Source organism: Rousettus aegyptiacus, unplaced genomic scaffold (genome assembly GCF_014176215.1).
Source record: "Rousettus aegyptiacus isolate mRouAeg1 unplaced genomic scaffold, mRouAeg1.p scaffold_m13_p_1, whole genome shotgun sequence".
Taxonomy (NCBI): Eukaryota; Metazoa; Chordata; class Mammalia; order Chiroptera; family Pteropodidae; genus Rousettus; species Rousettus aegyptiacus.
The window spans coordinates 135,135,915-135,154,955 of record NW_023416284.1 but is presented as its reverse complement, the minus strand read 5'-3'; the positions used below and the strand labels follow the sequence as shown (position 1 = coordinate 135,154,955).

The 19,041-nt window shown below is 36.2% G+C and overlaps 1 protein-coding gene across 3 annotated transcripts in view; it reads right to left on the bottom strand.

The window, feature by feature from the left end:
• Positions 1 to 9,170, bottom strand: part of MANEA (mannosidase endo-alpha) — a 39,419-nt gene extending 30,249 nt beyond the window's left edge. The window contains exon 1 of one of the 3 annotated variants that reach the window (XM_016135604.2): positions 9,022 to 9,170. The gene's annotated coding sequence lies outside the window, so the exon portion shown is untranslated. Of the gene's footprint in view, positions 1 to 8,563; positions 8,916 to 9,021 lie in introns of those variants that run through there. The other 2 variants (XM_016135605.2, XM_036220133.1) reach the window with 2 other exon arrangements.
• Positions 9,171 to 19,041: the final 9,871 nt, after the last annotated feature.

The following is a 19,041-nucleotide window of genomic DNA, read 5'->3' as shown; positions in this document are numbered from 1 at the left end:
CTACCACCCTTTTGGGAATTTGGTAATACATCATCTAACAAAATTACACATCAATTTACTTTTGATTCAGCAATCTTACTTCACAGAAGACACTTTGAGAATACACAACCAACAGTACATGAATTCATATACAGCACTGTTTGTAACTGGAAAATATTGGCATTTTCAGCTGAAAAAAATAAGGAAGAGCTCTTTGAAACCACTTCAAGTGATTTTATGGGTATACTGCTAAATGAAAAAAGCAAAACACAAAAAAAATACCCTTTCTCAAGTGAGCAAAAGAAACAAAGAATAAAGAATCTAATTAGGTTGATTAGTTAAAGGGTAGTAAAGAGGAACAGGGTGGAACATATATGGGGGATGAAAATGGGGTAGGAGGATTGGGGAATGCATACTTCTCTGAGTATCTTTTTGAGCCACGTTATAGTAAATATACCCCAAACAAACAAACAAATATTAAATGTTGAACTCTAGTTAGTAAACTGTTTGTTTTTTGCCATGGTACAGGTTAGCAATCCTTAAAATACTTAATGTGTATTCCAAAAGTAAGCAAATAAGCAATATATGCTAGAAAATGAGGTCCAGGATTTTTTCACTGACAAATAAAAAAAGTTTGTTATAAATATAGAAAGTGGGAGGCCAGAATGAAACTTACGTTGTATGATGGTAATTGGCAGTATCAATATGTATGTGTGGCTTTTAATAAATAGATATATGTGTACACATAAATATATTCACATTATTCCCTTGCTCTGTCCATAATAGGGTCTAGAACCAAAGAAACCCCAGCAGCAACGAACATATCTGATGCCAAGGCTTGGGTTTTTAAATACCTATTTTTATTTAAAAGGACCAGGTTCTTTGGAGAAATGTCAATTCTAAGACTTTGGAAAGTACAAGGTGAGCCTAGAACATCTTGAAAGAAAGTAAGGAAGTACTCAAAAAATATAGGAAACATGTCCATAGGACACAGAAGGCGGCTCGAAGGGGCAACCACTAGCTAAATCAGGGACAATTTCAGCATCAAGAAATAATAATAATAAATTATAAATATTAAAGTAAAAAATTTATGAATCCATACTGATATTTTTTAAAATGCAAAAATAATAAATGGAATAAAGACTCATTTTAGAATGCCAACTAATAAATTCAGATGGAATAATGGAATTAGAAATAGACCACTTGGCAACTGTCGTAATAACTGTATCAAGCAAGAATCATCAATGAATATTATGTGAGAAAGAAAAAGTTTGATCAGAAATAGGATATATACATATTGAGAAAGTATCACCCCAAAAGATACATAATTAACTACAAAGGGAAAAACAGTAACTTAACAGTGAGTAACATAGCAGACGCCACCTTAAACAAGTGATCAAAATTAACTTCATCAGTCAATTTTGGAAGTAGATATCATGAGCCTCCTGAGAACACAGAATCGTTGGTATGGGATCCATCAAAAATGTAATTTTCGTCTAATCATGAGGAAACATTAGACAATATATTAGTCACACATATAGATCTACACATACATATATAAGAACACATAAACACAAACACGTTGCTCCCCTTGAAACAATAATAAGCTGAACATCTAAACTCAACAAAAAGCACCCAAACTGCACAATAGCACATCTAAGCATGGGATCTGCACATAAGAGCTACCAGAGGTCAGAACCCCAGGTGTCGGGAGGTGGACTGGGAAAAATAAAGCTGCTGCTTCTCACAGCCGCCAGAGCTCCTGGCAGGAGGAGGGGGAGGGGAGAAAGTGCAGTGAGTTCCCTGAACTGCCCTTCCTAGGAAAGCTGTTAGCTCCCCGCAGCCGGCGGCAGGGTCCAGTCATCAGGGCAGAAGGTGGAGAAACAAAGATGGCAGAAAAGTGGGGACAACAGAGAAACAACAGTTGATTTTTATGGGCCACGGATGCAAAACCAAGGCTGAGCCGCAGCCCCCAACTCCCAACCCAGAGGGCCCCTCCCCCATATCCTCCGAGACTGAACACTGTGGAGCCCCAGGAGAATCTGAGCAAATGCTACCAAAACTGTTCTTAACACTGACAGGGACTTAGACTAAGGATAGCGAGCATGATTAAATATTTACAAGAAAATAAAAAGGCATTATTAAGGTATTATATAAAGCAGGGATCTAAGAGGCTTAGACTTCACCTACTGGAAACCAAAAGAAAAGTGTCTTCTTTGGAACAGACTAAAGAGAGACCTTTATATAATAAATCTTCTTTTGGGAAAAACAACGGAATACACTTCCATTAATGCTCAGGCAGAGAAACAGTCCATTAAACATGAAAAACCAAGGTGAGAAGGCATCTCAGAAAGAAATAAAAAAATTCTCCAGAAAATAACATTACAGACCTAGAAATATGCAATTTAAATGACAGAGAATTTAGGATCGTACTTCTGAAAAAATTCAGTGAGTTCTAATACGAGTCATATCAACAATTTCAGGAACTGAAAAATAACTAGATAAGCAGAGCAAGGAGACTGAAACCCTCAAAAAGAACAGAATATTCTGGAGATAAAAAAAAAAAAAAACACAGTATAAGAGTTAAAAAACGAAATGGCACGCTTGGGAAATAGAGTTGACCAAATGGAGGAAAGGATCAGTGATACTGAAGACAGAAATCTAGAAATAGAAGGAAGAAGACAGAAACCGAAGAATGAAAAATAATGAAAGAGAAATTCAAGAAGTAGCTGATACTATCAGGGGAGGAAACATAAGAATAATGGGCATTATCGAACGCAAGGAAAAGGAGCAAGGACTAGAAAGCATTTTCAGACAAATAGTTGATGAGAATTTCCCAAATCTAAGGAATGTGCTAGGGGTTGGAATTCAAGAAGTCAATTGAATATGTAATTATCTCAATCCAAAAAGGCCTTCACCAAGACACATTGTAGTATCAAAAATCAATGAGAAAGACAAAATTCTCAGGGCAGCCAGGGAGAATTAAACAGTAACATATAAAGGAAAACCCTTAGATTATCATCAGAGTTCTCAGCACAGACCTTACAACTCAGAAAAGAGTGGAATCAAATATTCAAAATATTAAGTGAAAGGAACTACGAGCCTAAAATAATGTACCCAGCTAAGCAATCCTTTAGATATGAAGGAGAAATAAAGACCTTCCCAGACATACAAATATTGAGAGAATTCTCTACTAAAAAGGCCTGCACTACAGGATATTCTGAAAGGGGTCAGCTCACCTAAAACAAGATGACAAAAAAAAAAAAATAAAACTAAAAGCTTAATTAGGAGTAAAGTGACTATCAGGCAAATAGAAACAGAAGAGTGCAACCTTTAGTAAGAATAGAGCATTATAAGCTTAAATAATAAAAGAATTGCTATAGCAAGATAGTAATGAACGTTCAGCATACACAGAGATAAACTGAGAAAACAATGACTAAAAAGGAGAGGATTCAAAGATCCAAATTTGCAAAAGGGAATGGAGATAAGGCACATGCAGAAGAAAATGGACGACTGTGTGTGTGTGTGTGTGTGCGCGCGCGCGCGCGTGTGTGTATAACTATCCTTTACATATTTGTAATGGTAACCACACACCATAGAGTCAGAACTGAAGTATGTAAAACAAAACAAGAAGAACCAGAAGGAAAACCCACAAAAGCCAATTAAAATAAAGAAAACAGAAACACAAGAACAAGAAAGCAATGGAAACACTGAGCTACCAGAAAGCAAAAGATAAAATGGCTATAAGAAGACCTCATACTTCAATAATCACCCTAAAAGTTAATGGACTTAACTCACCAATAAAAAGGCACAGAGCTGCAGAATGGATTAAAAAAAACAAAGCCCAAACCATATGCTGCCTCCAGGAGACACATCTCAGCTCCAAAGACAAATACAGAATCAAAGTGAAAGGGTGGGAAATGATATTTCAAGCAAATGGTATTCAGAGAAAAGTGGGAGCAGCGGTACTAATACCAGACAAAATAGACTTCGAAATGAAAAAGGTAAAAAAAGATACTGATAAAGGGAATCATGAACCAAGAAGAAATAACACTTATTAATATCTATGCTTCCAATCGGGGAACCCTGAAATATGTAATGCAATTACTAACAGAACTAAAGGGAAAAACAGACCAAAACATTATCGTAGTAAGGGACCTCAATATCCCACTGTCAGATATGGACGGATCATCCAAATAGAAAATCAATAAGGAAATAACATCCTTAAATGACACATTAGGCCAACTGGACATAATTGACATTTACAGAGCCTTCCATCCCAAAACAGCTGCATATACATTCTCTAATGCACATGGAACATTCTCAAGGATTGACAACATATTGGGACACAAGGATAGCCTCAACCAATACAAGAGAGTTGAAATCATACCAACTATATTCTCTGATCATAATGCTTTGAAACTAGAGATCAACTGTAAAAAGAAAGCAAGAAGAACCACAAATACATGGAGATTAAACAACATGCTACTGAAGAATAACTGGTTCAGGGAAGAAATAAAAAGAGAGATCAAGAGATACATAGAAACAAATGATAACGATAGTACAAAACTTTTGAGACATGGCAAAAGTGGCCATAAGAGAAAAGTTCATACCATTCAGGCCTATCCAAAAAAACAAGAGCAAGCCCAAATAAACAACCTAATGCTTCATCTTAAAAAACTAGAAAAGGATGAACAAATGAGGCCTAAAGTCAGCAGAAGGAAAGAAATAATCAAAATTAGAACAGAAATAAATGAAATTGAAAACAAAACAAAACAAGATAGAAAAAATAAATACAACAAAGAGCTAGTTCTTTGAGAAAGTTAACAAAATTGACAAACCCCTGGCTAGAGTCACTAAAGAAAAAAGAGAAAGAACACAAATAAACAAAATCAGGTATGAAAGAGGGGATGGCTTCCCCAGTGAATTCTACCAAACATTCAAAGAAGATTTAATACCTATTCTCATCAAACTCTTTCAAAAAAATCAAAGAGGAGGCAATAGTTCCCAAGCATTTTATGAGGCCAATAATACAAAAACCTGGTAAAGATAACATGAAAAAAGAAAACTACAGAGCAATATCTCTCATGGACACAGATGTAAAAATTCTAAATAAGATACTAGCGAACTGAATACAGCAACATATTAAAAGGATTATACACTACAATCAAATGAGCTTCATCCCAGAGGCAAAAGGATGGTTTAACATATGCAAATCGATTATTGTGATATACCATATAAACAGATTAAAAAATAAGAATCATACAATCATATCGATAGATGCAGAAAAAGCCTTCGACAAGATACAGCATCCATTTATGATCAAAACACTAAACGAAATCAGTATAGAAGGAAAGTACCTTAACATAATAAAGGCCATCTATGACAAACCCTCAGCCAACATTATACTTCATGGTGAAAAACTAAAAACCTTCCCTCTAAGATCAGGAACAAGGCAAGGCTGTCCACTATCACTACTCTTATTTAATATAACACTGGAGGTCCTAGCAAGTGCAATTAGACAAGAGAAAGATATAAAAGGCATCCAAATAGGAAACGAAGAAGTCAAACTGTCACTATTTGAAGATGACATGATTCTTTATATAGAAAACCCTAAAGACTCCACAAGAACACTACTAGAAACAATAAGCAAATACAGTAAAGTTTCTGGATACAAAATCAATGTTCAAAAATCCATAGCATTACTATACTATAATAATGAAGTATCAGAAGAAAAAAAAAAGTGGAAGAAATAACTCCTTTTGCAATTGCAACAAGAAGAATTAAAAAACCTAGGACTAATCTAACAAAACATGTGAAGGACCTATATAATGAAAACTACAAGACCCTACTAAAAGAAATAGAAGATACAAAGAAATGGAAAGATATTCCATGTTCTTGGATTGGAAGAATCAATATAGTTAAAATGACCATATTACCTAAAGCATTATAGAGATTTAATGTAATCCCTACCAAAATCCTACTGACATTTTTTTTAAAGAAATAGAACAAAAAATGCTAAGATTTATATGGAAGCACAAAAGACCTTGAATTGCCAAAGCCATTCTGAGAAAAAAAGAACGAGGCTGGAGGTATCATTCTGCCCAAATTCAATTTATACTACAAAGCAAAAGAAATCGAAACAGTGGTATTGGCAGAAAAATAGACACACGGACCAGTGGAAAAGAATCAAGAGTCCAGAAGTAAAGCCATATTTAAATGGGCAAATAATTTTCGACAAAAAAAGCCAAAAATATACAATAGAGAAAGAAAAGGCTTTTCAATAAATGGTGCTGGGAAAACTGGAAAGCCACCTGCAAAAGAATGAAACTAGCCTGTTGTCTATCATCACACACCAAAATTAACTTAAAATGGATTAAGGACCTGAATATAAGAACTGAAACAATAAAATGCATAGAAGAAAACATAGGAACTAAACTCAAGGACCTTGGGCTTAAAAAAGATTTTATGAATTTGACTTCAAAGGCAAGGGAAGTAAAAGCTAAAATAAATAAATGAGACTACATCAAACTAAAAAGTTTTGCTCAGCAAAAGAAATCATCGACAAGGTAAAGAGACAACCATCTGAATGGGAAAATATATTTGCAAGCAATGCCTCCGATAAAGGCCTAATTACCAAAATATACAAAGAACTGATATGACTCAATAATCAAAAAATAAACGATCAAATCAAACTAATGGTCAGTGGACCGGAACAGACACTTCTTCCTAGAGGACACATAAATGGCCAACAATTATTTAAAAAGATGCTCAACATGGCTAGCTATTAGAGAAATGCAAATCAAAACCACAATGAGATATCATGTCACACCTGGTAGGATAGCTATAATCAACAGGACAATAACAAATGTTGGAGAGGATGCAGAGAAAAAGGAACCCTCATACACTGCTGGTGGGACTGCAAATTGGTACAGCCACTATGGAAACAGTATGGAGGTTCCTCAAAAAACTAAGAATTGATCTACCATATGATCCAGCAATCCCACTACTGGGTATTTACCCCAAAGACTTGAAAACTCATATTCAAAAAGATATTTGCACACCAATGTTCATAGCATTATTCACAGTGGCAAGGACATGGAAGCAACCGAAGTGTCCTACAATAGATGATTGGATAAAGAAGCTGTGGTACATATATACAATGGAATATTATTCAGCCATAATAAGAGATGAAATACTGCCATTTGTAACAACATGGATGGACCTCAAGATAATCATGCTAAGCGAAATAACTGAGACAGAAAAAGTTGAAAATCACATATAACTAATATATGGGATTTAAAACTAAAAGAAAAAAAAACTTTTCTGCAAGTCTAAGCTTATTTGAAAATTAAAAAGGAAAAAAATTTTTTAAATCTCATCTTTAATCACCTTTCAATTATCTATTATCTATATCCAGGCTTCTGGTGCTTTTTTTTTTTAGTATTGTTTCTTCTATTTTATTTTTCTAAGAAGTCACTGTAGATAAACATTAACTAATACTAGAAGACACATCTGGAAGTTTCAGATTCAGCTTCTGTACTGCTTCCTGCCCAGGTCAGTTTTAATATAAACACTTACGAACAAAAATTAAGTTAAGCATAATCTCATCCTTCCATTTTAATCACAATGTATGAAGCGGAATTTCTTTTTAATACCATTTTACAGATGATGGAACTAAGGTACAGAAAAGTAATTTCTTTTTAATACCATTTTACAATGATGGAACTAAGGTGCAGAAAAGTTGGTAACTTCATCCAAATACGTCAGCTAAGAGTAACTTAACCTAGCAAAGAGGAGGGCAAGTCTGGCTCTAGAACTCAAGCTTTTGCCCTCATGCTGCTTCACCTTCCTACAATATATTATTATACAAATCAAGTGTAGACTATGAAAACTGCAATTTTTATGACATAGATAAAAACTGCTGACATGCGGTCATGTTTTCCTTTAAACATTATGGACTTAGTAAACAGTGATTATGTTACCTACATATAAATTGTAGCTCTAATTTATCTCAAGACAGCTTATTTTCTGATCGCTTACTATTCGTGCCTGTTTTATGTATGGACCCCGAAAATCCCAAGATTCACTGCGCTCCACTGTTTGTTTCAGGGTTTACATACAGCTTAATATGAATGGAGGAACATATTATCATGAAAATGATTTGCGAACAATGTGAATTAATATTACCAATATCAAAATTTTATTTTGTACTTTTCTTTCAAACTCTTGTCTAAATACACTAACATAACCCATTCCAGTCCTATTTGACTGTTTTTAAGTTCAGATAACATTATCCTTTTTTTTTTAAGCACTCTACATCTTCCCTTAAGCTCTCGCAATAAAACAGAAACAAATTATCATAACTGCCTGAATTTCAATATGCTCCTATGGAAAAGGGAAAAAGGCACTAGTCCAACATAGTTGCCCCGTGAGACTTTGCAAAAGGTAAGTCAATGACGACAGTGCCGAAGAATATGTTAACAGATGAATGGAAAAACCATCGCAGAGGGGCCTCGTCCTCCTTGTTCTCCTCTCCCGACGCCTAAAGCCACCAGGAGACAGGCGACCGCGACCTTCCTACCGCAACACAAGTCGGGCAGGCCTCGATCCTCCACTCGACCCGTAGGCTCAAGGCCCAGGTGCAGTCCGATTTTAAAAGAACAAGGTGTTGAAAGGCTTCCATCACTCCTGGGCTGCCCAACGTGCAGGGCTGGGTAGAAAGGAAAAACCGAGGGGACAGGAGGTTCCGTTCAAAAGTGGCGGGGACAAGGCCTGCTGGGTTTGAATAAGGCAGGGCCGAAGGCCATAAAACTAGCCCGCACAGAAATAAAGAGTAAGAGTGACGGAGACAGGAAGCTCGGGGTTTCAAGCCTCAGAAGGAGTCACCTCCCGCCAAGGCCTGAGGGGCGCAGGGCCAAAGGCCGCCGGCAGGGGAGCGGCGAGCAGATTGGCCGGCGGAGGAGCGCAGAGGCGCTGCGAGTAGGCCCCGTGCCCGCCGCGACCGCGCTGGCGGGGCCCTGACTCCCCCGCTTTACTCACCAGGGTCTGGGAATCAGGCCACGGGAGGTGTAAAGGCTGGAAGTTCAGCGAGAAAGGACAGACTGCGCGGGGCGCGGGCTGCGAGCCCAGCCAGCCCCGCCTTCCAAAAGCTACGCGCGGAGCGTTCCCGGCGGCCGGGCTTCCTGGAGGCGGAGCTCCCTGGAGGCGGAGCTCTGGCTCCCGGGGCACGGGACCCACCTGTAGGTGAGGCTCGGGAGGGGAGTGTGTGAAGGAGGCGAGAGCTTTTCCAGATGTCCTGTACCAGTGGAGAAAAGGGGCGGAGTAGAGTGGGGCTGGATTCCCATCTTCTTTCTTCAAGGAAAGATAACCCACTACGCTCTTTGAAACTAGTCATCTAGGTTCCGCTGGAAAACAGACAACTGTTTTTGATATCAGGCGTTAAAAAATTTTATTTAACTCGAGTACGCTGGTTGTTTTCAAACTTTAAATTGATGAACCGTTTTGCCTTTTTTTTTTTTTTAATGTGACTTTACTTGGAAGGCCAAAGTAGACAGACAAGGGACACTTTCGATTTGCAAATGTATTTTGTAGAATCACCTTTGTACTAGAATACTTACAGAAATAATTGAAAACAACGAGACAGGTGTGAGCAAGAACTTTTGAAATAGCCGTTACAGCTGAAGGTTTTCATCTTACATCAGCCTCAGAAGCCAAGAGGATTCTCTATTTTGGTTACATAGTAACAAGGAAATCCTGACTCACAGTTTAGAATTTACTGATGTGTGCAATTAAGGACTCTCCTTATAATCTCACTGAATTTTTAAAACAAATTTTAATTGTGAAATATACATGTAGAAATTTATCTCATATTTTCACATTTAAAAAAATTATAAAAAGAATATCCAGGTACCACTGCAGAACTGAAGATACAGAAAAATACTGGTATTTTTGAAGCCTTCCAGGAAGGCTTCTCCTAGGTATCTCTTTCTCTCCCACCCGGAAGTTATTATGCTGAATTTTGTATACTTATGTCTTGCTTTTTTTGAAAACAGTTACATATATACGATACCATAAAAATATAGTTATCCTGATGTTGTATTTTATATAATGAATCACACTGCATTTTTTTCCCTCTTTTTTTTTTCACTAACACTTTCAGATTTTGAGATTTATCTATACATAAATCTATTGCACATGGACTAAACTGGAGCATAATTATCCATAAAACCTACTAACATTTTGCCTGGAAATGGCATCTTTTAATTTGCTGTTTCCCCTTGCTAATGGGGTTGTATATTTTTAATATATGCTTAGTGACTACTTGTGTTTCTGTGAAATGCCTGTGATCAATTTTGGACTCATTTTTAATGGCCATATTTGCTTTTGAATGTTATATTTTACATAATCTTAATGTATTTTTAAAGTTTAAATACTTCTCTCTTATCAAATTCTTGCTAAGAACTATCCTAACACATAAAGCTAATAATAGCCTTTTCTTTCTCCTAATTACCATTTATTATTAAAATCGTCTCCACCCTACAAGATTCTTGAGTTTGATCCTTTTCTATTTTGCTAATGGAAAAGTAGCACCCATTTCTCTTTTGGCATTAGCAATAAAGATCCATCTCCTGATTTCCCAAGTTATGCAGACTTTTTTATACCTATAGCCATCCTTGTCAGTCTCCATTTCAATTAACCTCAGACATATACAAAATAATAGTGTATGAGGAGGTATGTCAGTTAGGATTAGCTTTAGTTATGTAAAACAGAATGCTCAAATAACAGTTGCGTAATAAGACAAAACTTTGCATATCTCTTCTTAAAAGGAGTCCAGGGCTCATGATGACTCCACAGTTGTAATGAATCAGACTCCTCTTTTTGATTTTGCTCCATCATTGTTATTGCTGGCTTCCATCCTCACTTAATATTCTAGCTTTCATTCTCACACCTGTCATGTAGTTCAAGATGGTTGCTATGCTCAAGATGTCTTGCCTGAAACCCCGTCAGGAAGTAGAAGGAAGGCAGTGGCAGGGAATGTTGGAAAGAGCAAGGATGGCTCCTCCAGCTACTTGTTAAGGGAGTTTTCTGGGAAGCACCATCCAACAGTTTATGCTTTCATGTGATGGAATGCAGTCACTTATTCATGCCCAGCTGCAAGGGAGTCTTAGAAGAGTGGCCTTTTACCCAGGCTCACCCCCACCCCAAATAAAATAAGAGCTCTGTTACTAAGAAAGAAAGAATGGTCATTGGGTAATCAATAAACAAGACTTACCTCAGCAGAGAATAGGATAGAGAAAGAAAAGGAGGTGGACTTTAACAAGATTGTTGTGTACAATCCAAGATTATGGAAATGCATACTGCTCATCACCTTATAGCTTAGTTCCCCTATAGGGCATCCCTGTGTTTAGAAAGGTAATGGTATAATGGGCTTGCCATGGAATTGACAGCGTCTTACAATATTACCACACATCAGTCTTCCAGTTTCTAATATAAATGGCAGGATGATGGGGTGAATATAAGTCTAAATATAGGTCTTTAGGTTTTCAGAAATGTAAAACAGAAACACTGAGTAGATGTCTTCTCCCAATGCCAGTTATAAGCCATCATGTTCTTTAATACCATTTGAGAGAAAGGGTAATCAGAGTATACTCCTGGTCTTAGCACTAGAGGTGGTACATATTCTTTTGGTTAAGCTGTATTTGATGCAGGAGTTTTGATAAAAAGCATATAATTAAAGGTACCCATTGATATGTTCTATGTGCCTGTTCATCTTTAAGAGTAATAGATAGGTGGATGAAAAAATAAAGGGCCTTAAATTGTTTCCTCCAAACCTAGCATGCAACTGACACCTCTAGTCTGAAGCAGGTGCCATGGCACCTCTGACCCTCTCCTATGTCTGGAGTATGAATTTAGACGGATTAACTTCCTTATTGGAAGACTGAGCCATTCTCTGGCTGCAGAGGAAGTACTCCATGTGTCAGCATTTGCAAACCTTGCTGTAGTACATGTATTGACTCTCAGCCCATAAATATATATATATATATTAGTTCCTAAGTAACTTTAAGAAAAACATAAGATATATATATATAATCTTTATATATTTTATATATATATATATATATATATATATATATATATATATATATCTTAAACCTTGGAGTAGAAAGGGGTGGGAAGGGGTTACAAAGGTAGAGTGAATGAAAAAGGGGCTATGCGATAAACCTGACAGGCTCAGGTGGCCACATGCCAAATCTGACAAGCTCAGTGACCAAAAATAACCACACAAGATGCTCTAATCACAACTTTCTAACTGGGCAAGTCATAGCAGGTATTCATGTCATCCTCAGGACTATAGCTTCCTTAGCAAAGGTCAACCTGTACCTTAAGTGAGCTTTGTTCATTGTTTTTATTCTTCTAGGATAAAGTACCTTTTAAATGTCAGAGTAATTTTCTTTCCTATTCTTTAAAAGCACAATCTTTGGCACCAGAGCATAAGACCACCAAAGCACAAGCCCACAGAACCCCTCATTGTTTTCTTGTTGGCTGCATACCATCTCTAGGTATTGTAAATATGAACTATCCTTAACACCAATGTAAAAGAAGTATGTCTCTCTCTGTTTTGCTTTTCATCCAATCCTAGAGATTTCCTGCTTTGCTTTCTCCAGCCCTCTTAATTGCCTACCAACAGATTTCATGTAACCCTTCTTATATCTTCTCCTTTGATTCTAATATATAAAATAAGCTTCAAAACTGCCATCCTGCAGAGCATTTTGTCAATCCATTGAGATTTTGCTTCCTGGCAATTGTTGTCAGGTTGACTCAAATAAACTCATAAAAATTCTCTATAGGTTTAAATGTTTCTTATGATGACAGTAGGATGATGCTGGAGAGTGGCACTGGAGCCAGGGTAACTGTAGGCAACATCATCAACTGTGGCATGTGAAGTATCCAATTGAACATGGACAGATAGCTGCCCGTCAGCTGAGTCCAAGTACAAAGCTCAGGAACTCAGGAGTATGGACTTTTTAGTCGACATTGTCTTAAAATATTTCCTGAGTTAATAATTAGCTTTATACTGCCAGTTCAGTATAGACACTAATAAAATCTACTAGGTCAAGAGGAGATTCTTATAAAATCACATGTGGGCCAATAATGTGTCGTATTAGAGTACATGTGTGAGTAGGACCAAGAACAAATAATGTTGCTCAATAGTTGTAAAAGCAATTTTGATTCCTGGAAAAGGCAAAAGCCATGGCAGTAAAATGACTGATAATATCCACTTTTGGCAAGGATATGGAATATAAATACTCTTATTTATTACTGGCAGAAATACTGGTAGAACCTTTTTAAAAGATAATTGTCTGCACTCCTGTGTTCATGGCAGCACAATTTACAATAGCCAAGATATGGAAGCAACCTAAATGCCCATACCAAACATACTAAATGGAATCTTATTCAGCCATTAAAAAAATGAAATGCTACCATTTGCAATGACATGGATGGACCTAGAGGTTATTATGCTGAGTGAAACAAGTCAGACAGAGAAAGATAAATACCATATAATTTCACTTATATATGGAATCTAAGGAACAAAAACAGCAAAAAACAAATTAATCGAAAGTAGACTCACAAATAAGGAAGACAATGTGGGGACAGACAGGGGAAAGGGGGTTTGGGGAGCTGGGAGAATAGGGTGAAGGGTTAAAGAATTACAAATTAGTAGTTGATAGATGGTCACAGAGATGGAGAGCAAAGCATAGGGAATGCAGTTAGCATTAATATAATGGCTAGGTGGAGAGCCAGAGGAGAGAAAGAGCAATTTGGGGGGTTGTTTTATAAACTATATAAGTGTCTAACCAAGGCACTATATACCTGAAACTAATAATAAAAGTAAAACAAACAAATAAATAAATAATGAATAATGACCATAATTATCAGATACAATAAAAAAGAAGTAAAACTGAAAAAAGGCAATTGTCTGCATCTGATAAAATGTTTCTACTCTTTATGTGAGCTTTTCCATTTTTAACAATTTTCCTACAAAATTATGCCTGTAATGTGCAAAGATGTGCCCATAAATGAATTCTTTTTGTAAGTGACATGAAAATGTGTTCATGTGGTTTTTCATTAAGTTTATTGGGGTAGCATTAATAATATACAAGTTTCAGGTGTATATATGTTTATATTTTTAAATGATGTTTTCAAACTACATATATATTACAGAAATATATTTATATCTGTATTAGTTTCCTATCACTGTCTTGTGAAATTACCACTACTCTAGTGGCTTGAGCAACACAAATTTCTTATCTGTAGGTTTGAAGTTAGACTTGGGTCTCTGTAGGCTAATATCAAGGTGCCAGCAGGTCTGCTTTCCTTACTGGAGGCTCTAGAGGAGATTCAGTTTCCTTAATCAATTTGCTGGCAGAATTCAGTGCCTTTGAGTTGCCTGACTGAGGTCTGCATTTTCTTGCTGTCTGTAAACTGAGGCAGTTTCCAGTTTACAGAGGCCATGGCTATATTTGCCTAGTGGCTCCCTTCTCCCATTGTGAAAGTCAGCCACGGCAGGTCATGGCCTTCTCATTGTCACATTCATCTGGCCCACTCATCTGCTTTCCTCAGGGGATTGTATTGGATCCAAGTGAATGACTCAGGAAAATCTCCTCATCTCACGATCCTTAATTACATGTGCAAAATTCCTTTTGTTATGTAAAATAACATTCACAGGTTCTGGGGAAGAGGGTACGAACATCTTTGGGCCTCCATTATTCTGGCTACCACAATATCTATATATACATTTATTTATACACACATACATTATTCATGTGTATGTACATGCACACACGTATACTCACATACATGCATATACACACACATATCAACACAGGGGCAAGGAAAAAGACAAAGAGCAACATCAAAAACAACAAAAAATAAATATGTGTGCATGTAGAACTAATTTCTAGAAATAAACATACCACTTTAAATAGTGACTATTTCTGGACATTGGGGTTTCAGATTTTATATATACACTGAAAAATAATTTCCATTTGTGCAATAAGCCTATATTAATTTTACACATAAAAAAGTAAAGACAATTGATCAATTAGGCTTGAGACACTCGATCTAATTTTCTTGCTACACCTCCTAGTATTAATATCTAGGGAAAGAAACAATCTCTGAGTAAAATACGTATCCTTGAATTATTCATCAAAATAAATTGGCAGATACTTTGCCACAGGTGTTATTGCTCTGAATTGAAGAAATTAACCTTTAAACTAGTGATTGGATGAACTATTGCATATTTAAATAGAGTGGCAATTCTTAGTACAGAATAATCATATGAGTAGTATTACCAATAACACTATTCCTGCAATTATAATAACAGTATAAATAATAGATTGTTTTACAGTTTAGTCATTTATATTCTATAATTTTCAAAGCATTTTCAAATGCATCATTTTTTTTAATTCTGAAAATCATTCTGTAATGTTAAGTAGGCATAACAGATAATATTTTTATCACTTTTTAAAAGAGCTAATATTCAGAAGACCAAGGTAAGTCTTGCCTGCACAAATATCCTTATATAGCCCATTATTCAAGCCAGAAATCTTTACCTCTTTCTTCCCCCGAAGGCCCTCCAAAATCACCATGCCTTTTAAAATGCATTTTAAGATTCTTAGCTTTTCTTTATCTCTAATGTCACTACTTCAATCAAAGATTTTATCACCTATCATTTGATTCTAATTGATCTTTCCTTGCCTTTGGCCTTTCAATGCAACCTCCGCACTGCAGTCAAAATGAGCTTTCTAAATTTAAATTTGATCATGTAACTCCCTTTCTAATAATCTTCTAATTCCTTCTCTGTCCTTCTAAAGTACAAACTCTTTAATACAACTGAAAGAGCCTTAAGGATTTGTCTGTTGATTGTTTTTCCAGTCTTAAAACTCACTACTTTGTACCTCCCTCTATCACTCCAGCTATAATGAACTATGTTCTATTCCTAGGCTTGCTATGTGCCATGGTCTTTCTCATTTTTATACTTACTGTTCTCTCTACCTAGAACATTCTCTCTTTCTCCCTTTTACATGGCTAAATTACTACACAAACTTTAGCTCTCAGCTCAAATGTTACTTCCTTTAAGAAGCTTTTTCTCACACCCACATGAGGATTAGGTCCCCTCTTTATTCTTTCATTCTATCCCAAACACTTCCTGGTACTTATCATACAATAGCCTGCTTAGTTGTACACATGCATGTTTCTTAATTCTGTGCAAACTTCCTCAGAGAATTGACCTTGGCTACCGTTTTTACTAACAAAAAGAAAGTATTCAACAGATACAATAAATGGATGTATAAATGAACAAGTAGAAAAATATATTTGGGAAGGTAGAAGCTTATGCACTCATTTTTAGACATGTTACTTTAACTTAAAGGCATTGTCATCATCATATCCAAGGCAGGAACAGATAATCACCTGAATGATTGAACTAGAGCCTACTGGAAATGTAAGAGTAGAGAGTAAGATCTGGGAGTTAACCCACAAAGCAGAGATAATTGAAACCATAAATGAAATTGGATACAGAAAATGTAGAGAAAAGAATGAAGGCTAAAACATCAAGGAATACTTTAATCTATTTTTAAGTGAAACTGTAATACACCTGAAATCAGGTAAGTAAAAATTCCATTAAGGGCTCTACACAAATAAAATTGATGAGGGTTTATGTTTGTGAATAAGAAGTTATTGGTAATGACCTCCAGATAGGTAAATGACTTGAACATTGGTATACATAGTTTTTTTGCCAACCGAACAGTCTCAATTACCTAGTAATTGTTGAGTAAAATATCCAAAGAAACACAAAAAAATGGTAAACAAAACAAAACAAAACAAAACTTACATTGTGTCAGAAACCATGACTGATCAGTATACTTCGAACTGAATTAATTTACCTGGAAACAAATCAAAGAAATACTTATTCTTCTTCCTGAGATTGTATGTAGTGTGACATTAGAAAAAATAAATGTAGAAGATTCTGGCACACCACAATTTCCAACAGAGAATAGACATAGAATAGAATAAGTGAGAGGCAACTCTCTTGGATCCCTTTGCTTGTTCTGATCAACCAAATTCCAAATTATCTGCCCTGGGAGATGTTTAAGAAAGTAACCTACTTAAGGAGGAAACCAGTAAGTGGTGATTTTCTCTCTGATCCATTATTCTCAGTGGTTTGGTATTAACACAAGAGAGACACCAAGACTGAGCCAAATGAAAAATGAGACAGAGAGAGATAGTCCCTGGAATAGCAGCCTCATAAATTACAGAGAGGAAATTATGCACAGGTTAAATTAACCCACTAGGCCTGCCCATGCTTTAGCCGCCTTCCAAATCTTTTCCGAATGCTGGATTACTAAATTTATGCAAACTGCATGTAAACAAAAGTCCAGAGATACCTTTTAAAAAAGAAATTTAAAAATAGCTTATTCAGATAATGATTTGCAAAGCAGTAAATGTAGACCTCGGTATGAACTGAGAATATGTTCCAAAATGGAGGGTATTGGGCAGGTTTATAAAGGCAAAAGTTGTGAAGAGTTATTGATCAAAGAGATGGGTTGCTAGGGAATATAAGACCATAAACTTACATCATCTGTTTTCTGATTGGTGGGGGCAACTGGACTTTTAATGATTGGCTGACTCAGTGATCAAGTAAGTAGCATTATGAGGTGAGAACAATGGGTTCTATACTAAGCATTTATCAAGTCCTAGTTTTAGCCCAGGCTTATAGAACAAAAAGGCTGTCTTTCATCACACAGAGTACATGGAGTATTATCTAACAGTGATGCAAGGAGTACAATTTATCAAACAGTACAATCTGCACAGAGGGGCTGCTCACTCTGCAGGCAGTTCTGGAGCCCAAAAGGACAGCCTCAGAGCTCAAGCTGTACAAATCCAAATATTGGGCCACAAATTACTAAATTAAAGTTCTTTTAAGTTCTGACTTTCTAGTTTAAAACATTAGAAAAATATTCAAAAAATATATTCACATGTACTGTGAAGACATCAAAAATATATCTTCTCATGTGCTGATGGGCAAATATCAGACCTAAATGACCACTCTGCATTCAAGAATAAGAAAACGGGATGAAGAGAAGAAAAAGGACTAGTTTGTTCTAATAAAAGGAATAGAACACAACTCTCTAAAAGTTGTTCTTAAGAAAATAAAAGCTTTCCCTGAGAAACAAAATATATATATATATATATTTAAAAATTGTCTTATACTCTCAAAAAAATTCGCATGGACTCTTGAAGCAAAATAGTATAAGAAGAAATGATAATCAAAATACTAAGTTCAAATCTTATAACACTTCAATGTCTCTTAGTTTCAAGGGATTTGGGCTGAAGATATGTGCTATAATTGAGGTCTCATTCCCTGCTTCCTGTCAAGAGTCAAGAGACTATTGACCTGAGAAGGTTAAGAGTAGCTAGACAAGAAAGTACCCAGAAGCACACTCTTTTTCATGGTTCTCTGATCTGGCAGTTGGCTATTAGCGAGGCATTTCATTAGATGAAGAGATATGTAAAACCTAAATGCAAGGGTACACACAAATTGTTTAAATCAGATTCCATAAATGAAGGCTGCGGGGCTAAAGAAAAATTAATATTATTCCTCCCAAATTCTAAGTTCTAGCTGGGCTAATAATCAAATAACAGCGACAAACTAACAGGAGAAAGTCAAATTGGAATACATGCACATAAGGAATTCGTGTAAGCATGGAAATTTCAATCCTATGACATTTTGGACTGAGGAACAATGTGTTAGATTTCACAAGTGAAGTGAGAATGGGAGATTTACATACAGTTGAGGAAGAGCAGAACTCATTCTTTCTAGGAGGCTCAGAAACAATGGGGCAGATGGAGAGGTATCTTGCTAACAGGACCCTGCCTGAAGCCCTCCTATTTACCATACTTAATTCAAATTAGGCTAAGACAACATTCTAAGATTCTCTTCCTGGAGTAGGCCTTTCCATCTGAATTTCTTAGGCAGGAATGGGGAGAGTCAGATGT